The sequence below is a fragment of the Lynx rufus genome, unplaced genomic scaffold, assembly GCF_022079265.1.
Source record: "Lynx rufus isolate CCGP_SWC_20201006 ecotype Redwood Valley unplaced genomic scaffold, mLynRuf1.p SCAF_10, whole genome shotgun sequence".
Taxonomy (NCBI): domain Eukaryota; kingdom Metazoa; phylum Chordata; class Mammalia; order Carnivora; family Felidae; genus Lynx; species Lynx rufus.
Genome location: NW_025814824.1, coordinates 50,953,150 through 50,970,656, shown reverse-complemented (window position 1 = coordinate 50,970,656; position 17,507 = coordinate 50,953,150). Strand labels below are relative to the sequence as shown.

The window sequence follows — 17,507 nt, the reverse complement described above, 5'->3', positions numbered from 1 at the left end:
CTTTTTCTTACCTCTTCCCCTTGTGAATGCTGATTGAGGGTCATAGGAAAGTGAGAAAGAAAAGAAAAAGGCTAATGAAAAGGACAGAATAGAAATTGGGAAGGATGAAAGTAAAGAGATATTGCAAGGGAGGTGGAAGCTGAGTGGGGCTGTTTCCTGAAAGTGAAGATACTGCTTCAAAAGGTAAACTTACAAGTGAAACCCTGACCTCAAAAGAGAGACCTCTGGTCCCAGCCTACCCACTGGCAAAGCTTCATTCACCAAAAGGATTTTGGATAAAGAAAAAGTTGACCCAATGGTTGGAACATGGAAGATGAGTAGAAGGCAAAGATGTATATATATTGCAGGCAAGATGGGGATATTGTTTAGGTCCAGATATGGGGTTGGGAAGGGAGAAGGATCTCACAACTCTCCAGAAGAAAAATATTCTTACTTTTCTCTGGGGAAGACAATTGCTGGCCTTGGTTGCAGGTAGTATGCAAAGTAGGAGTTTAAAATAGAACCAAGGAAGGAAACAGAAAATGCTCCAGGGTGGGTTGAAAAACTGCCTTGCCAAGCTCCATAGAGCATCGGTATATCAAATGAGCATTCAAGGTCCAGATCTGTCAATTCCACTCCCTTCAGAAGGAATGGGTTCTTAAAAATGCATCTATGCTATATTTAAATGAGGGAAACCTATCAGCCTCTCTTCGGAATTTACTGGTGGAAAGCAGCTGAGGGTTTTCCTTAGTGAAAATGACAAATAGCAGGGTTTGTCATTTAAGATATGCCATTACCTAAATCTTACTGGAAGGAAAGTGATTTGCATCAATTAACTCACTGGGTTTAAGGTCTGTTCTAATTTTTCCCAAGCCACAAGAACCTTTCCTGCAATGTTACCAAGGGGCTGCAGGCCAAGAGGAAAGAGGAGGGCTTCCTTTAAGTTCTTCACAGTGACTGCGTTCCTTTCTTTTTTCCTCCCATTGTGGGCTGAGAGTCCAAGATCAAGGTGCCTGCATATTTGGTGTCTGGTAAGAACCCCTTCCTGGTTTGTAGGAGCCCATCTTTTTTGTTATGTCCCCATTTGGGAGATAGGCCAAGGAAGCTCTCCTGGATCTATTTTACAAGGGCACTATTCCCATTCATTAAGCCTCCGCCCTCCCAACCTAATCATTGGCCAAGGCTCCACCTCCTAATACCCTCACACAGGGGTTAGGTTTCAACATGGGAATTTTGTGGGGGACGCAAACATTCAGTCTCTAGCAGGCTCCAAAATCAGACTTTCTGGGTTCATATCTGTATGACCTTGATAAGTCTCTTAGTTTCTCCAGGTTTTCTTTTTCACATCTGTAAAGTAAGGATATAATGGTACACATTTCATTGGGTCCGCTGGGTTGTTAACTAAAATGCTGTATGTAAACCAGGTAGCACCAAGGCTGGCACACTGTCAAACCTCAGTTGATAGGTAGCTTGCCAACTAGTTAGTCCTATCTTCCCCAGATCCACCACATGGTTATAGGACTCAGGGGAGAGTCACCAATAATAGCTTCTCTGAGACACCTATACCTTCTTTTCATCCCTCAAGAAACAGAACATAATAACACCCAGCCCACTGTGCTGAATGACACTCAAGCAAAATATGAGATCCAAGCAAGACCAGCAGAGATCACGCGAAATGGCAGGAGAGGAAAGGTTACAAAAGATGACCAAAACAGGGGCGCCTGGGTGGCTCAGTTAGTTAAGCACCCAACTTTGGCTCAGGTCATGATCTCTCACAATTTGTGGGTTCGAGCTGACAGCTCAGAGACTGGAGCCTGCTTCAGATTCTGTGTCTCCCTCTCTCTCTCTGACCCTCCCTGACTTGTACTCTGTGTCTCTCTCTTTATCAGAAAATGAACATTAAAAAAAAATTAAAAAAAAGATGACTGAAAAAAGAAGTAGAGAAAGAGGAGCCACTGCATCCCCAAGGAGTTAGAGTACAACATAGAAACCACCTGCTGAATGGGGGGTAAGGTTGAGTTCAGGGCAGGGCAGGGGGGCACAAACCACCAACGTGTAATGCCTGCTTCCCTTGGGCATGGCAGGGTCCTAAACAGAAGGAGGGAGACTGTGTGTTTAGAGAGACAAAGCTGGAGACACCATGTAAATATACATGCTCCTGATGGATCAAAGTGCTATTTACCATCCTTCACAGAGAGAAAAAAAAATCACTGAGGCCCCCTGGCGGGTGTGCTAAAGCAAATACCCAAACGATGAACTATTCAAAAGAACACACTCTTGCTTTGATCACAGGATGAGGCTGGAAGCAGCATTTTTCTGGTTACACTGCATCTTATCTACTCCTTTATTGATGCCAAACCACATTTCTTCTCTGTTAGAATTGAGGCCATTTTTTATTCCAGGCAGCTTTTCTAAAAAAGTTTTTTTTTTCTTTTTCCTAACCAGGGCTCAGTTTGAGAAGAACACTTTCTGATATAAACTCTGAAAATAATGTCAGGCCTCTACAGTTGGTGACCCTATGCTTTCCCCCTGAAGCAATGCTGAGCATAGCAATTTGAGCAAATAGACAACTCCTTCCCAGTAGTGTTAGGGATGTGATAAGTTATTCAGAGCGGTCTACCAAGACAACAAGAATAAAAAATTTTAGGTCAAACCTTGGCAGATATTCAATGTGGCCTTTGTAATTAAGTTTATTTTCTCAAGGCAATAATGGACACCATGAAGAGCTAATAAATAGGTGTGTATTCCTTTCTTTTGGATTATTGACAATTATTTAGAATGCCATTTTATGCAGAAGGCAGGGTAAGTGGGGCTATAAAAAAGTGATGGCCTTGCATTTGTAGTACAATTGATTTTTCAGAAGAAAGCTGAGCTATAAGGTGAGAGAACAGCACAAACGGCCACTAGTTGAAACTTCTGTCCCTACATGAATAAGTGATGAAAGAATATTGGTAAGTAATTCTATCAAGATGTCATTCCTGAAGCAGGCCGACTACGGTATCTTCAGTAGTTTTGATTCACAAGTAGGGAGGTGAATAAGTGAAAGAATCAAGCAAGTAACTCAGACTTCAAGTATTTACAAGAAGCACCAGCTAACACTTATATGGCATTCATAATGAGCTGGACACTGTCTTAAGCACTTTACATATATCACCCCATTTAATCCTTCCTCACCAAAGGGAAGTACTATTATTGTCTTCACTTCAAAGAAAAGAACACTGATGAGGGCGCCTGGGTGGCACAGTTGGTTAAGCATCCAACTCTTGATCTCGGCTCAGGTCATGATCTCATGCTTCGTGAGTTCAAGTCCCACTTGGGGCTCTGCGCTGATGGTGTGGAGCCTGCATGGGATTCTGTCTCTCCTTTTCTCTGCCCCTCTGCTGTTTGTGCTCTCTCTCTCTCTCAAAATAAATAAATAAACTTAAAAAAAAAAGAAAGAAAATGGAGGCACAAAGACATAAAGCAACATACCCCAAGTGATACTCTAGCAAGAAATTATGGAAGTCTTAAGACTTCCATAGAATTGAACTTAGGTAAAATCGCTAACAGCCACTGTTCGACCCACCAGGTTCTCTTTGCTCTGGCTTGGTTATCACTGGCGTAGGTATTGGGAGGGAGCCTGGGTTTCTGAGTGACTGTGATGATCACAGGCCTCCTGCCAGCCGAGGTGGAACATCTCACAGGAGCACAAAAACACACCTTGGCTGTGTTAAGCCTGGGCAAACTTGAGGGTTGTCTGTTAGTGCAGTATGCTCCAGCCTACTCTGGCTGAATAGTGGTGACGCTGGCATTTGAACCCAAGCGGTTTATCTCCAAGGTCCATGCTCTATACCACTATGTTGCACTGCCTCCCACGTATGAGGTACTGCCTGCACACTTAAAGAGCTTACTGTCCTTGAAAATGGGCACACACTACAGCAGCAGCCAAATAAAAATGCTAAGTAGCATCTGATGGATCTAGAAAATGAAACCCAGCACAAGCGAATGGGAAGTCAGAGAATGGGAAGATCAGCGTAGCCAGAGGTGTCGGTCTAAGCCCACTGGGTTGATAGGGTAAGAAAGCCATTCTAATGAGCTCCAGTCAACTGGTGTGAGGTCATAAATCTCTTGGAATCTAAAGTAGGGAAATTAGAACAAGTGAGTCGCCTGTGAGCTACAAGTACACCTGGAAAGTCAGCAACTTCAGTAGTTTTCCCAGAGACTGCAGTTCCTCTCTTGTCTCTGCTTCTCTTAGCTTTTCTTCTGTTTCTCAGCTGTACTCTCCCCCCTCAGCCCAACGTGGCTGTCAGTCTCCCGGACAAGATCCATCTCTACCACCACTACAGAGGCTCTGTGTCACTTGGTTCAGGTTATTGACAGAATCTGCTTGGCTCAACCGGTTTCCCTTTGGCCCGACATAACCTCTGTTTCAATTACCTGCCAGGGAGAGGATCCCACGGTTCACGAGGCTAAGACAATCCCTTCAGCAGAAATGGGATGAGAGAACAAGTCCCAAGAAAAAGGTGTGTGATTAGCAATGGAGCCCAAAATGATTTAATCAAAGGAGAATCGGATTTAGATGAGCAAAGAGGAATGTGGCCTGGGCCTTGCAGGAGGAAACATCAGCTTGTGTAAATATACCTGCTTGCTTGTAGGCAGTGAGGAAGCCCACAGTGACTAGAGAAAGAAAGCCCATGTTCAGCTCAGGGGTGAGAGGTTGGAAAGGTGAGATGAGTCATCAACAGATACTCATCAGTGACCTTCACCTTGACCTAAAGCTTATCTTACAAGTCTGCTCTTCCCTGTTCAGCAGCAGCTTTTCTGACAATCTGGGCTGTGATCTCCACCTTGTCGAAAGAGTGTATATCTTTTCTCTAAACTGTGCCATTTCTTTCATTTGAACATTTCTTTTTTTTTTAGTTTTTTAATAATGTTTATTTTTGAGAGACAGAGAGTGCAAGCTGAAGAGGGGCAGAGAGAGGGGGGGACAGAGGAACTGAAGCAGGGTCTATGCTGACAGCAGAGAGCCCAATAACAGGGCTTAAACCCACAAACTGTGAGATCATGACCTGAGCCGAAGTCAAACACTTAACCAACTGAGACACCAAGGTGCCCCTTTTTGAACATTTCTTAACCTCTTTCACTGATCTCCTATGTTTTATAGAAATTAATAAACATTTCTTACATCCTTCACAAAACAGTAAGCCACCTTAAGGGAAGGGACTAAATTTCATACCTATTCCTAGCACCTAGCTCAGTCCCCTTCACCTAACGAAGTTTCATAAACGTTAGATAGAGTAATTAAAAATAAATAAACCTTGTCTTATGAAGAACAAAGAGCCAACTGACTTACGTGGCAACATCACAAAGATTTAAGTATTTAAGACTTGTTTGCTTTTCAAAGAACCTCTAACATTTTAGAAAGAAAGGTTCTTAATTACTACCATGACCCCCCCAGTGCTCTTCCTCTGTTCACTGACTAGTCTGGAGGTGTAAGGGGCCTCCCTCCATGCTCCTCAAAATTAGCAAGCCACTTTTCAAAATAATGGACTAAGTTTTAGATATCTGAGTCAATTGCATAACACAATAATATCTATTATTAGATTATAATGGCTAGAAGTGCACAGATTTAGTAAAACAGAGACTTTTCAAGCCATGATCTGAATCTCTCAGCACTACCTGACCTTAGGCAAGTTACTTGCCTTCTGGGAGTAAAATACCAGATATAATGATATTTACCTCACATATTTCCTCTGAAGATTGTGTGAACAAACACATGTAAATTTCTTAGCCTAGGAGCACATAGTAGGTGTTAAGAAATACTTGATCTCATCCTAGTTTCCTCTTTCCTTTGCTGAGAACTGCTTTTTGCTAAACTGGATGATGTCACATAACCATGTGCCATATTGCTCTTTGGACAGAGGGACTACCTGCAATTTAGACTGCTGAATAGAACCCCCAGTGCTAAATTGTACAGCCACTCAGGCCTCAATGGCCTTTGATCTCTCCAGAGTTCTTCATCTTCTCTGGGCAGCGACTATGCGTCCTCGTCACTCTGGAATAACAGAAGGTCAGAGCAGAGCCCCGCACCATTGCAAGTGACAGACTATCCGAGGCACATTGCAATTTGGCTCATTCCCTGTTATGACAATGATGGTAACAAGAACTGAAAATGGCACAACACAAATCCATTCCTGAGACCAAAATTGTAATAAAAGTGGGAAATTTTACAGAAGCTGATATCCCCAGAACAGGCTTCTGATTGTAATTGTGTGGGTTTTTATTTTTTCTTTATTTCTTGTTTTTTATAATCTTGGGTTCAGATCTTGGTATTGACAGTCAGTGAAAATTGTTTGAGCAGTCAGGAAAACAATGATGTCAATCTAGTAAAAAGGTTGTAAAATTTGAATAGACCAAGGCAACAAATAAATGTTGAAGATAGTTCCCTTTGAAGAATTAATTTTCTTACATTATACTTTGACATAATAAGAAATTAGAACACACCAAGATCATGGTGAATAAAATTTGCATCTTGTAAGACAGTCTGTTAAAACAGTGGTTCTCAAATGGGAGCAATTTTGTACATACCCCCACCCCCAAGGGGACATTTGGCAATATTTAAAGATACTTTTCATTGTCACAATTGGGAGGGGTGTGTAACTGGCATCCAGTGGGTAGAGGGAAGGAATGTGGATAAACATCCCACACTACACAGGCCAGGCCCCCACAACAAAGAATTACCCGACCTAAATTGTCAATAGTGATGAGGCTGAGAAACTTAATGTTAAAAGAACTCAAACTTCTTGCTTTGCTTAAGTCTAATACCATAACATTTCATTATTAAATACTTCTGCATCTCATTTTCTTGGGATTTAGTAAATGAATTTTTTTTTAAAAAAAAAGGAAAACAGATAAAATAAAAACTGGTAAAATAGGAACTAAAAAAATAATTTCAAACTTTTCAGAAATCAATATGAGCCATGTTAAGTAAACACTGTACCAAGTCACCCTCCTCATTAGCATACTCCTTACTCCTAACACTTGTATTTCACTTTAAACATCACATTCAATTTCAATGATTTCATCTGATCTTCACTAAAGCCCAAATATAAATATCTACAGTTTAAAAGGGACTAAGACTCAGAGAGAGTAAGTATTTGTCCAATGAAACATGGGTAATAAAAATACCCTGGGACAATGAGAAAAATGAATGTTGGGATCAGGAGCGCTGTGTTTCCTAATGTCTCCCATTCAGCAGCCATGTGGCACTGTTTTAACCTGCAAAACCCTGGCTTCCCTGCCTAAACAACGGGAGTGGTGACAGCTAGCTCAGGGGATCACCACAAGGATTGACCAAGGGCATGGATTCCAAATAAAGGACCTCACCTGATGTGAAATACGACACAGAGGGGGCAGAGTGCCAGGCCCCAAGCCAGATGTTCTGATTTCAAATCCAGTGCACTTTCCTCCATGCCATGAGGGAGGGTCCACCATGTGTTTATAACACCACAGGCATTGAAGTTGTTGATTTCAGTAGCAAATGTGTATGGCTTGACTAAGGAAAAAGAGAAAGAAAAAAAAGAAACATCTTAAAATCACTTAGAACTTTTTTTACTTTCAACTGTATTGTTCAAAATTGACAGGAGATTTCTTTCTCAGCCAGGACAAGATAAGCAGAAACTTTCCATTTTCCATGATTGAATACTGTGCGTTTTTGTGTGTGTTGGGGGTAGGGATGGGGAGAATGAAAGCATCTCAAAACAGTCTAAGGCAAAAAGGGACTTAATCATCTTCAGTGAAATGAAGCGAACATGCTTTTATTTGTTCAGAGGAATCTCAGACCAAGAGAGTGTATTTTTCTCAAGCATTCAGCAAATCTTTGGGGGTCTGAATCAGAAAGAAGCAAAAATTAAAAAGAAAAATTCACTCTATAATTCTACGTCTGGGAACTAATCTAAAGAAAAAATAATATATATATATATATATATATAAAATATATATAATACATATGTACTATATTATAGACATAATTTTAACATCTAACACACAAACTGTAGTATCATTATTACAATTCTATAAATTATGTAATCTTTTATAAATATGAAAAACTGAAACCAAATGAAATATCCAGCAAAAGGAGAATGGTTAAGCAGTCATTAAAAATTATGTTAAAGGACAATTATAACAACACAGTTAATGTCTGCTAAAAATAGTGGTTAAAAAAAAGCAGAAACAAAATTGTAGATATAAAATAAACTCAATTTTGTTTTTTGGAAAGCCTAAGCAAACAGATAGGAAACAGTCCAAAATGTTATAGTGATAGGATTATAAATAATTTTTCATCTTTCTTATTTTCTGTTTTCCAGCTTTATAAAATTGTATACATTCATGTTACAATAAAAAGAACAATAAATATAACAACAAAGATTGCTTGAAAAAAAGGAGTTGAAATAATATACAGAATTTTATGTTGGGAATTTGCTATTGCAAATAAAATAGTTCAGTAAGGCAAGGGTAAGAATAACTTGATTGTTACACCATTGCAAAGCCCTTAAGACCAAATTCCTCTCAGCCCATCAATTTCACATTGATTTCATCTTGACATGTAACATGCCCCTCAGTTCTACAATAAAAGAAGCCATGAAATATCAATGGTGACTTCTAGAAGACACATATACACATGTTGATTGAAGATTAATTTCTCAGCAGGGTGCCTCATCATCAATATCTTGCCTTTTGTGTGACACGGGTCAGGTGACCTTAATGATTAATAAAGGAACCTATTTTGAGCTGGCTCCGGGTTTCCAGAAAATATGAGTTATTTTGAACTAAAGGCATAGAGGATGCTCTGGTTTGGCCATACATTTTATTACAGAGCATCACAATCCAAGTAAGAGATTATCTGAATGATCTGAAATGCTATTGAAAGCTACCATACGTATAAACTTGCTGATAGATGATTCTAAATATGGGAAAATCTTCCTGTTGACCTGAACTATGTCCCATGATATATCTTTCCCCCCTCCCCCCCCCCCCGCTTTTCCTTTTCCTTTTCACACATAATTTTCCAGCAAAACTTTCAATAGTACATGACCTTTGGTGGAGATGGATTAAACAGAACATTTAATCAAATGATCCTGATGATTTCATCAAATGGGCTAAATCGGGTAGGCATTTAAATAGCTGAGTTGAAAGTTCATTTTAATAGGAAGTATAGATTCATAGCAACAGAAACATGAGGACAGAATAGATTTAACAGCCACCTTTTCATCAACTTAATGAAAGCAATTAATTGGTCCAAAATACCTAATCCCTACCATGTTTGTGTAAAAATCTACTTTGGGCATTCACAACTACCTCACTTTCTTCCCCACCCAGAAAGGTCATTTCTATAATATGTGATCTTGCCCTCCCCTAGTGCTACACAATTTTTTCAACCAAATATAGGTTTCTGTCCAAAGTTAAGTTAATGAGGTTCTCTCTTGACAGAAGGACAACTAGGAAAAAAGGCAATCAGTCAGTTGCTGCAAATGCCTTTAGAAATGAATGATGTGACACCACTAAACCAGCCCTACAAGAGATCCTAAGGGGGACCCTGTGAGACAAAGTACCAGAGACATCACTACAAGCATAAAACATACAGACATCACAATGACTCTAAACCCGTATCTTTCTATAATAACACTGAATGTAAATGGATTAAATGCGCCAACCAAAAGACATAGGGTATCAGAATGGATAAAAAAACAAGACCCATCTATTTGCTGTCTACAAGAGACTCATTTTAGACCTGAGGACACCTTTAGATTCAGAGTGAGGGGATGGAGAACTATTTATCATGCTACTGGAAGCCAGAAGAAAGCTGGAGTAGCCATACTTATATCAGACAAACTAGACTTTAAATTAAAGGCTGTAACAAGAGATGAAGAAGGACATTATATAATAGTTACAGGGTCTATCCATCAGGAAGAGCTAACAATTATAAATGTCTATGCGCCGAATACCGGAGCCCCCAAATATATAAAACAATTACTCATAAACAGAAGCAACCTTATTGATAAGAATGTGGTCATTGCTGGGGACTTTAACACCCCACTTACAGAAATGGATAGATCATCTAGACACACGGTCAATAAAGAAACAAGGGCCCTGAATGAGACACTGGATCAGATGGACTTGACAGATCTATTTAGAACTCTGCATCCCAAAGCAACAGAATATACTTTCTTCTCGAGTGCACATGGAACATTCTCCAAGATAGATCATATACTGGGTCACAAAACAGCCCTTCATAAGTTTACAAGAATTGAAATTATACCATGCATACTTTCAGACCACAATGCTATGAAGCTTGAAGTCAACCACAGGAAAAAGTCTGGAAAACCTCCAAAAGCATGGAGGTTAAAGAACACCCTACTCACGAATGAGTGGGTCAACCAGGCAATTAGAGAAGAAATCAAAAAATATATGGAAACAAACGAAAATGAAAATACAACAATCCAAACGCTTTGGGACGCAGCGAAGGCAGTCCTGAGAGGAAAATACATTGCAATCCAGGCCTATCTCAAGAAACAAGAAAAATCCCAAATACAAAATCTAACAGCACACCTAAAGGAACTAGAAGCAGAACAGCAAAGGCAGCCTAAACCCAGCAGAAGAAGAGAAATAATAAAGATCAGAGCAGAAATAAACAATATAGAATCTAAAAAAACTGTAGAGCAGATCAACGAAACCAAGAGTTGGTTTTTTGAAAAAATAAACAAAATTGATAAACCTCTAGCCAGGCTTCTCAAAAAGAAAAGGGAGATGACCCAAATAGATAAAATCATGAATGAAAATGGAATTATTACAACCAATCCCTCAGAGATACAAACAATTATCAGGGAATACTATGAAAAATTATATGCCAACAAATTGGACAACCTGGAAGAAATGGACAAATTCCTGAACACCCACACTCTTCCAAAACTCAATCAGGAGGAAATAGAAAGCTTGAACAGACCCATAACCAGCGAAGAAATTGAATCGGTTATCAAAAATCTCCCAACAAATAAGAGTCCAGGACCAGATGGCTTCCCAGGGGAGTTCTACCAGACGTTTAAAGCAGAGATAATACCTATCCTTCTCAAGCTATTCCAAGAAATAGAAAGGGAAGGAAAACTTCCAGACTCATTCTATGAAGCCAGTATTACTTTGATTCCTAAACCAGACAGAGACCCAGGAAAAAAAAGAGAACTACAGGCCAATATCCCTGATGAATATGGATGCCAAAATTCTCAATAAGATACTAGCAAATCGAATTCAACAGCATATAAAAAGAATTATTCACCATGATCAAGTGGGATTCATTCCTGGGATGCAGGGCTGGTTCAACATTCGCAAATTAATCAACATGATATATCACATTAACAAAAAAAAAGAGAAGAACCATATGATCCTGTCAATCGATGCAGAAAAGGCCTTTGACAAAATCCAGCACCCTTTCTTAATAAAAACCCTTGAGAAAGTCGGGATAGAAGGAACATACTTAAAGATCATAAAAGCCATTTATGAAAAGCCCACAGCTAACATCATCCTCAACGGGGAAAAACTGAGAGCTTTTTCCCTGAGATCAGGAACACGACAGGGATGCCCACTCTCACCGTTGTTGTTTAACATAGTGCTGGAAGTCCTAGCATCAGCAATCAGACAACAAAAGGAAATCAAAGGCATCAAAATTGGCAAAGATGAAGTCAAGCTTTCGCTTTTTGCAGATGACATGATATTATACATGGAAAATCCGATAGACTCCACCAAAAGTCTGCTAGAACTGATACATGAATTCAGCAAAGTTGCAGGATACAAAATCAATGTACAGAAATCAGTTGCATTCTTATACACTAACAATGAAGCAACAGAAAGACAAATAAAGAAACTGATCCCATTCACAATTGCACCAAGAAGCATAAAATACCTAGGAATAAATCTAACCAAAGATGTAAAGGATCTGTATGCTGAAAACTATAGAAAGCTTATGAAGGTAATTGAAGAAGATTTAAAGAAATGGAAAGACATTCCCTGCTCATGGATTGGAAAAATAAATATTGTCAAAATGTCAATACTACCCAAAGCTATCTACACATTCAATGCAATCCCAATCAAAATTGCACCAGCATTCTTCTCGAAACTAGAACAAGCAATCCTAAAATTCATATGGAACCACAAAAGGCCCCGAATAGCCAAAGGAATTTTGAAGAAGAAGACCAAAGCAGGAGGCATCACAATCCCAGACTTCAGCCTCTACTACAAAGCTGTCATCATCAAGACAGCATGGTATTGGCACAAAAACAGACACACAGACCAATGGAATAGAATAGAAACCCCAGAACTAGACCCACAAACATATGGCCAACTCATCTTTGACAAAGCAGGAAAGAACATCCAATGGAAAAAAGACAGCCTCTTTAACAAATGGTGCTGGGAGAACTGGACAGCAACATGCAGAAGGTTGAAACTAGACCACTTTCTCACACCATTTACAAAAATAAACTCAAAATGGATAAAGGACCTAAATGTGAGACAGGAAACCATCAGAACCTTAGAGGAGAAAGCAGGAAAAGACCTCTCTGACCTCAGCCGTAGCAATCTCTTACTCGACACATCCCCAAAGGCAAGGGAATTAAAAGCAAAAGTGAATTACTGGGACCTTATGAAGATAAAAAGCTTCTGCACAGCAAAGGAAACAACCAACAAAACTAAAAGGCAACCAACGGAATGGGAAAAGATATTTGCAAATGACATATCGGACAAAGGGCTAGTATCTAAAATCTATAAAGAGCTCACCAAACTCCACACCCGAAAAACAAATAACCCAGTGAAGAAATGGGCAGAAAACATGAATAGACACTTCTCTAAAGAAGACATCCAGATGGCCAACAGGCACATGAAAAGATGTTCAGCGTCGCTCCTTATCAGGGAAATACAAATCAAAACCACACTCAGGTATCACCTCACGCCAGTCAGAGTGGCCAAAATGAACAAATCAGGAGACTATAGATGCTGGAGAGGATGTGGAGAAACGGGAACCCTCTTGCACTGTTGGTGGGAATGCAAATTGGTGCAGCCGCTCTGGAAAGCAGTGTGGAGGTTCCTCAGAAAATTAAAAATAGACCTACCCTATGACCCAGCAATAGCACTGCTAGGAATCTACCCAAGGGATACAGGAGTACTGATGCATAGGGGCACTTGTACCCCAATGTTCATAGCAGCACTCTCAACAATAGCCAAATTATGGAAAGAGCCTAAATGTCCATCAACTGATGAATGGATAAAGAAATTGTGGTTTATATACACAATGGAATACTACGTGGCAATGAGAAAAAATGAAATATGGCCTTTTGTAGCAACGTGGATGGAACTGGAGAGTGTGATGCTAAGTGAAATAAGCCATACAGAGAAAGACAGATACCATATGGTTTCACTCTTATGTGGATCCTGAGAAACTTAACAGGAACCCTTGGGGGAGGGGAAGGAAAAAAAAAAGGACGTTAGAGTGGGAGAGAGCCAAAGCATAAGAGACTGTTAAAAACTGAGAACAAACTGAGGGTTGATGGGGGGTGGGAGGGAGGGGCGGGTGGGTGATGGGTATTGAGGAGGGCACCTTTTGGGATGAGCACTGGGTGTTGTATGGAAACCAATTTGTCAATAAACTTCATATAAAAAAAAAAAAGTAGAAACATAAATGTAGAAAAGTAAGCACTGAAAGTTAACTGTCACTGATTGAAGGAGACTGAGGAGATACAGAATAAATGCAATAAGGTACCCTGGATTCGATCTTGGAATAGAAAAGAGACACTAGCAGAAAAACTGGAAATCTAAATAAAGTCTGTAGTTAATGGTAAAAAAAAAAAAAAAGAAATGAATGATGTGAGGGGCACCTGGCTGGCTCAGTTGGTGGGGCATGCAACTCTTGATCTGGGGTTGTAAGTTTGAGCCCCAGGATGGGTGTGGAAATTACTTAAAAGTAAAATTTAAAAAAAAAAAGAAATGAATGATGTGCATGTGGTCGTCTTCTGTCAGGTGGATGAAAAGGCAGAAAAAGCTGAACTGAAGTAAATGTGGAGAGAAGAGAAATGTGTTAAAGTTTGATACAGCCCAATATGCAGACCCCTCTTCTCTACCCAAGTTCTGATCCAATTGGGAGACTCAGGATATACGCTAACATCAAAATACCCCCTTCATTTGTGAGCCATTTGGCGATCCCAGCTTTAGGTGTGACAGAGTTGCCTTCCTAGTTCATAATCCCAGATTAGGTAGGCCTATACCCCAGTTTTTCCCTGCAGGCATGTTCCAGGGTTTTTAACCATAATCAGATGAAGGCGCCAAGTAGAATGGATATCCTCTGTAAGCAAATAACCTCAAAACAAAGGAAAAGGCTGAACCTAACATGTCCAATTTATTCTTCCAAATTCACCCATGAGGTAAATTACCCCTTCCCAAGGAGGAGTGAGTGAGAAGGTGGAGCGTAGCCAGGAGTCCAACACTAACAGGTCTTTCCACATGGGAACATGAGATAGTTGGACTAAGAGTATGGACTATATTCCAACTGGGCTGCTCTTAGATTCCATGAAATAACCTAGGATCCTTCTCATAAATTTCGCTTAGGCTTAGATTAATCTGAGTTGGTGTCTATTACTTACAATCAAAATCATCCAGAGACAAGTGTTTGTCATTAGCATTCCACATTGGACTACTGAAGGACAATACCAGACCTAGCCTAGCATCAGGAGAGTTAGTTCTATTCTCTCCACATTTTCCCTTCACATTAAAGGTAAGAAGGTAAGACCCATAGGGATAACATATACATGGCGCCCATAGCACTTGCTTTGGGCTTTAATGAGCCCCATTATTAGAGAAAGACAGAAGTAATTTGAGTCCCCAAAACTCTCTCACTTAGAGCCCATTAGTTGTGTTACACTGGACAGGAAAAGCAGCACAAAAGAGTTGATGATGCAGAGGCCCAGAGACAAGATCCTCAGGCATGAACAGGCTGCGAGGTGGAAGCACATCAAAGCTCTAATGAGGCCATGCAGGGGACCCTGTGATGTGCCACACATGCCCCGTAAGGACTGAGGCATGTATTCCTCAGCTACCAGTAGTACTGGTAACTGCTAGCTTACAACTTGGTCCCTTTCCCAGGGTTCTCCCTTACTGAAAGAGAGCTGTTTCCCCCAAAGTATGCCCCTGCTTCAAGAGGACAGTGGAACAGCCAACATCCAATGACTATTGGGGAAGGGGTATAGGGACCTGACTCTCTTTCCTCAATTCCAAATATTTCTAAAGAGCGATCCCAGGTTCAGGTTCAGAGCTCCCCCTGAGATATACTGAGGCCCCTTTTGTGACTATTTCACAATTCAACCTCTCCCTTTGCCTAATCTTACTTCCCTCACTCCCTTCCAGATTTATTCCTAAAACCACTCCCCATTCAATTTCCTGAATGCAAATCTCTACCTCAGAGTCTGTTTCCTCAGGGATTCAATTTGTGACAGTCCAGATGTTCAGAAATAAATAGTATCTAGGACATTATAGACCGACAGAACTTTCTGTGGTGGTGAAAATGTTTCATAGCTGTGCTGTCCAATATGGTAGCTAGTAACCACACATGGCTATTGAGCAATTAAAGTATGTCTGGTGCTACTGACACAATAAACTTATAATTTGATTTAACTAACTTAAACATATACCTCTGGTTTGTGGCCACCATACTGGACAACACCAATCCTGAGTATTAGGACAAAAATAGAAATTTCGTGTCATGCCATGATCATACGAAAAGCCTGTGGAAAAGAAGTCAAACATGGTGGCAAAGGATAAGTAAGTATTGAGTGCAAAGGAGGACAGAGGTCCAGGTTTTGAAGACAGATAACAACAAGCATAATAGTAACTACTGAATACTTAGGCTAGTTAATATTGTCCCCATTACTCAGATAAGAAAAAGGTGGCTCAGAACTTGTGCAAGGTCATACATGAAGCGAGTAGGAAAGTTAGAATTTAAAAATTACTCTAAAGGGGTGCATGGATGGCTCAGTCAGTTGACCATGAAACTCTTGATTTCAACTCAGGTCATGATCCCAGGGTCGTGGGATCAAGCCCCACATCAGGCTTCATGCTGGGCATGGAATTTGCTTAAGATTCTCTCTCTACCCCTTCCCCGCTAGTGCTCACATGTTCTCTCTCTCTCAAAAAATGAAAAATAAATATAAAAAAGACTCTAAAGCTTATGCTCTTTTTGAACTGTTCAAAAAGCAGCAAACCCAGTCCATAAGTGAGCAGCAAATATCTCCACATATTCTTAAGCCTTAATCCTTCTTATCTTGTTTATGATTCTTAATGTGCCTAACTATGTAAGAGAAATTATGTAGGAGGAACTGCAAGACATCCAGTGAGTCCTAGGTACCATCTGTTGAATATCTAACATGTGCTGGATGCCTGAAACTGATACTGAGATGAATAGGAATTAAGACATGATTGTAACCAGTGGTAAGTATAGCTAGAATTGTGTCCTTCCTGTTGACTGTCCATACTGCAGAGCCCTGAGGCACAGTAACTGCTCAAAGGTACCACGGGCAAGTGCAAACACGGCTAAGGCTGTGGTTGTAAATTCCCACATTCCCTCTCCTCCTAGAGAACCGCCTGCCCCCTGTGCACAGGAGTGACCTCTGAGAAGGGAGGAGGCAAGTTCACAGAAGCAGTTTCAGGGCACACCAGTCACATAGTCTATGTGAATGGCACACCCCGACACTGTAAGAGTGGCCCCGCATGAACCTCTCTTTGTGCACAACTTTTCTAGGACCCACTCTGATTCCTGGTTGGCTTTTAATGATTGATTGATTGAGTGATTCATTGATTGATTGATTGAAGAATGGGGTAGAGAGGACTCCTGGGCCTATCACAGCAAATTAGCAGCACAGAAGATGTAATCAAAATAGAGATGTCCTTTAAGCTTGGAGCTAACCAAAAAGAGAACATGAAAGTCAGAGATTTTAACTGCTGTACTCCTCCCAGTGAAAGCTTCATCCCTTAGCCTCAGGGCCCTGAGCTCCCACGCAGGTAATTTTGGGCCACCTATACAGATAGCAGTCTGGATCCTTAAGGAGCTCACATCCATCTAAAGAAGACACAGCAACAAATTATTGCTCTTCAGTGATAACTTCTATGGGAAAGGAATGTACAGATGCCAGTGGGGAGCATGAGGAGGGACTATTCAGAGCTTCCAGCGTGCCTTCTGTTATAGCTGTTTTCAGCAAGGTAAGAGCTAGACAGGATAGCTATTGAATAATAGCTTAGTTTACATACACAACCCAAGGTATGTTTGTGAGACACTCCTGGCAGTCAACCCCAGTGCATAGAGTCAGTGCTTTTCTAAAAGGGACCAGCTCTGTCAATGACTTTTTTGTTCTGACCCAGCTTAAGCTATCTATCAGCCAAAGAAGGAAAAACATGAGATTTATGTTTCAGGTTTTCATGCCATAGCCAAATGCACGATAGAGGTTTACAATTTCCTTTCTTCC

General features: G+C 40.5%; 1 long non-coding RNA gene across 1 annotated transcript in view; it reads right to left on the bottom strand.

The window, feature by feature from the left end:
• LOC124501199 (uncharacterized) overlaps window positions 1-17,507 on the bottom strand; it is a 181,090-nt gene that overhangs the window by 18,379 nt on the left and 145,204 nt on the right. The window contains exon 7 of the long non-coding RNA XR_006959721.1: window positions 7,345-7,513. This is a non-coding gene — a long non-coding RNA (uncharacterized LOC124501199). The remainder of the gene's footprint in view (window positions 1-7,344; window positions 7,514-17,507) is intronic.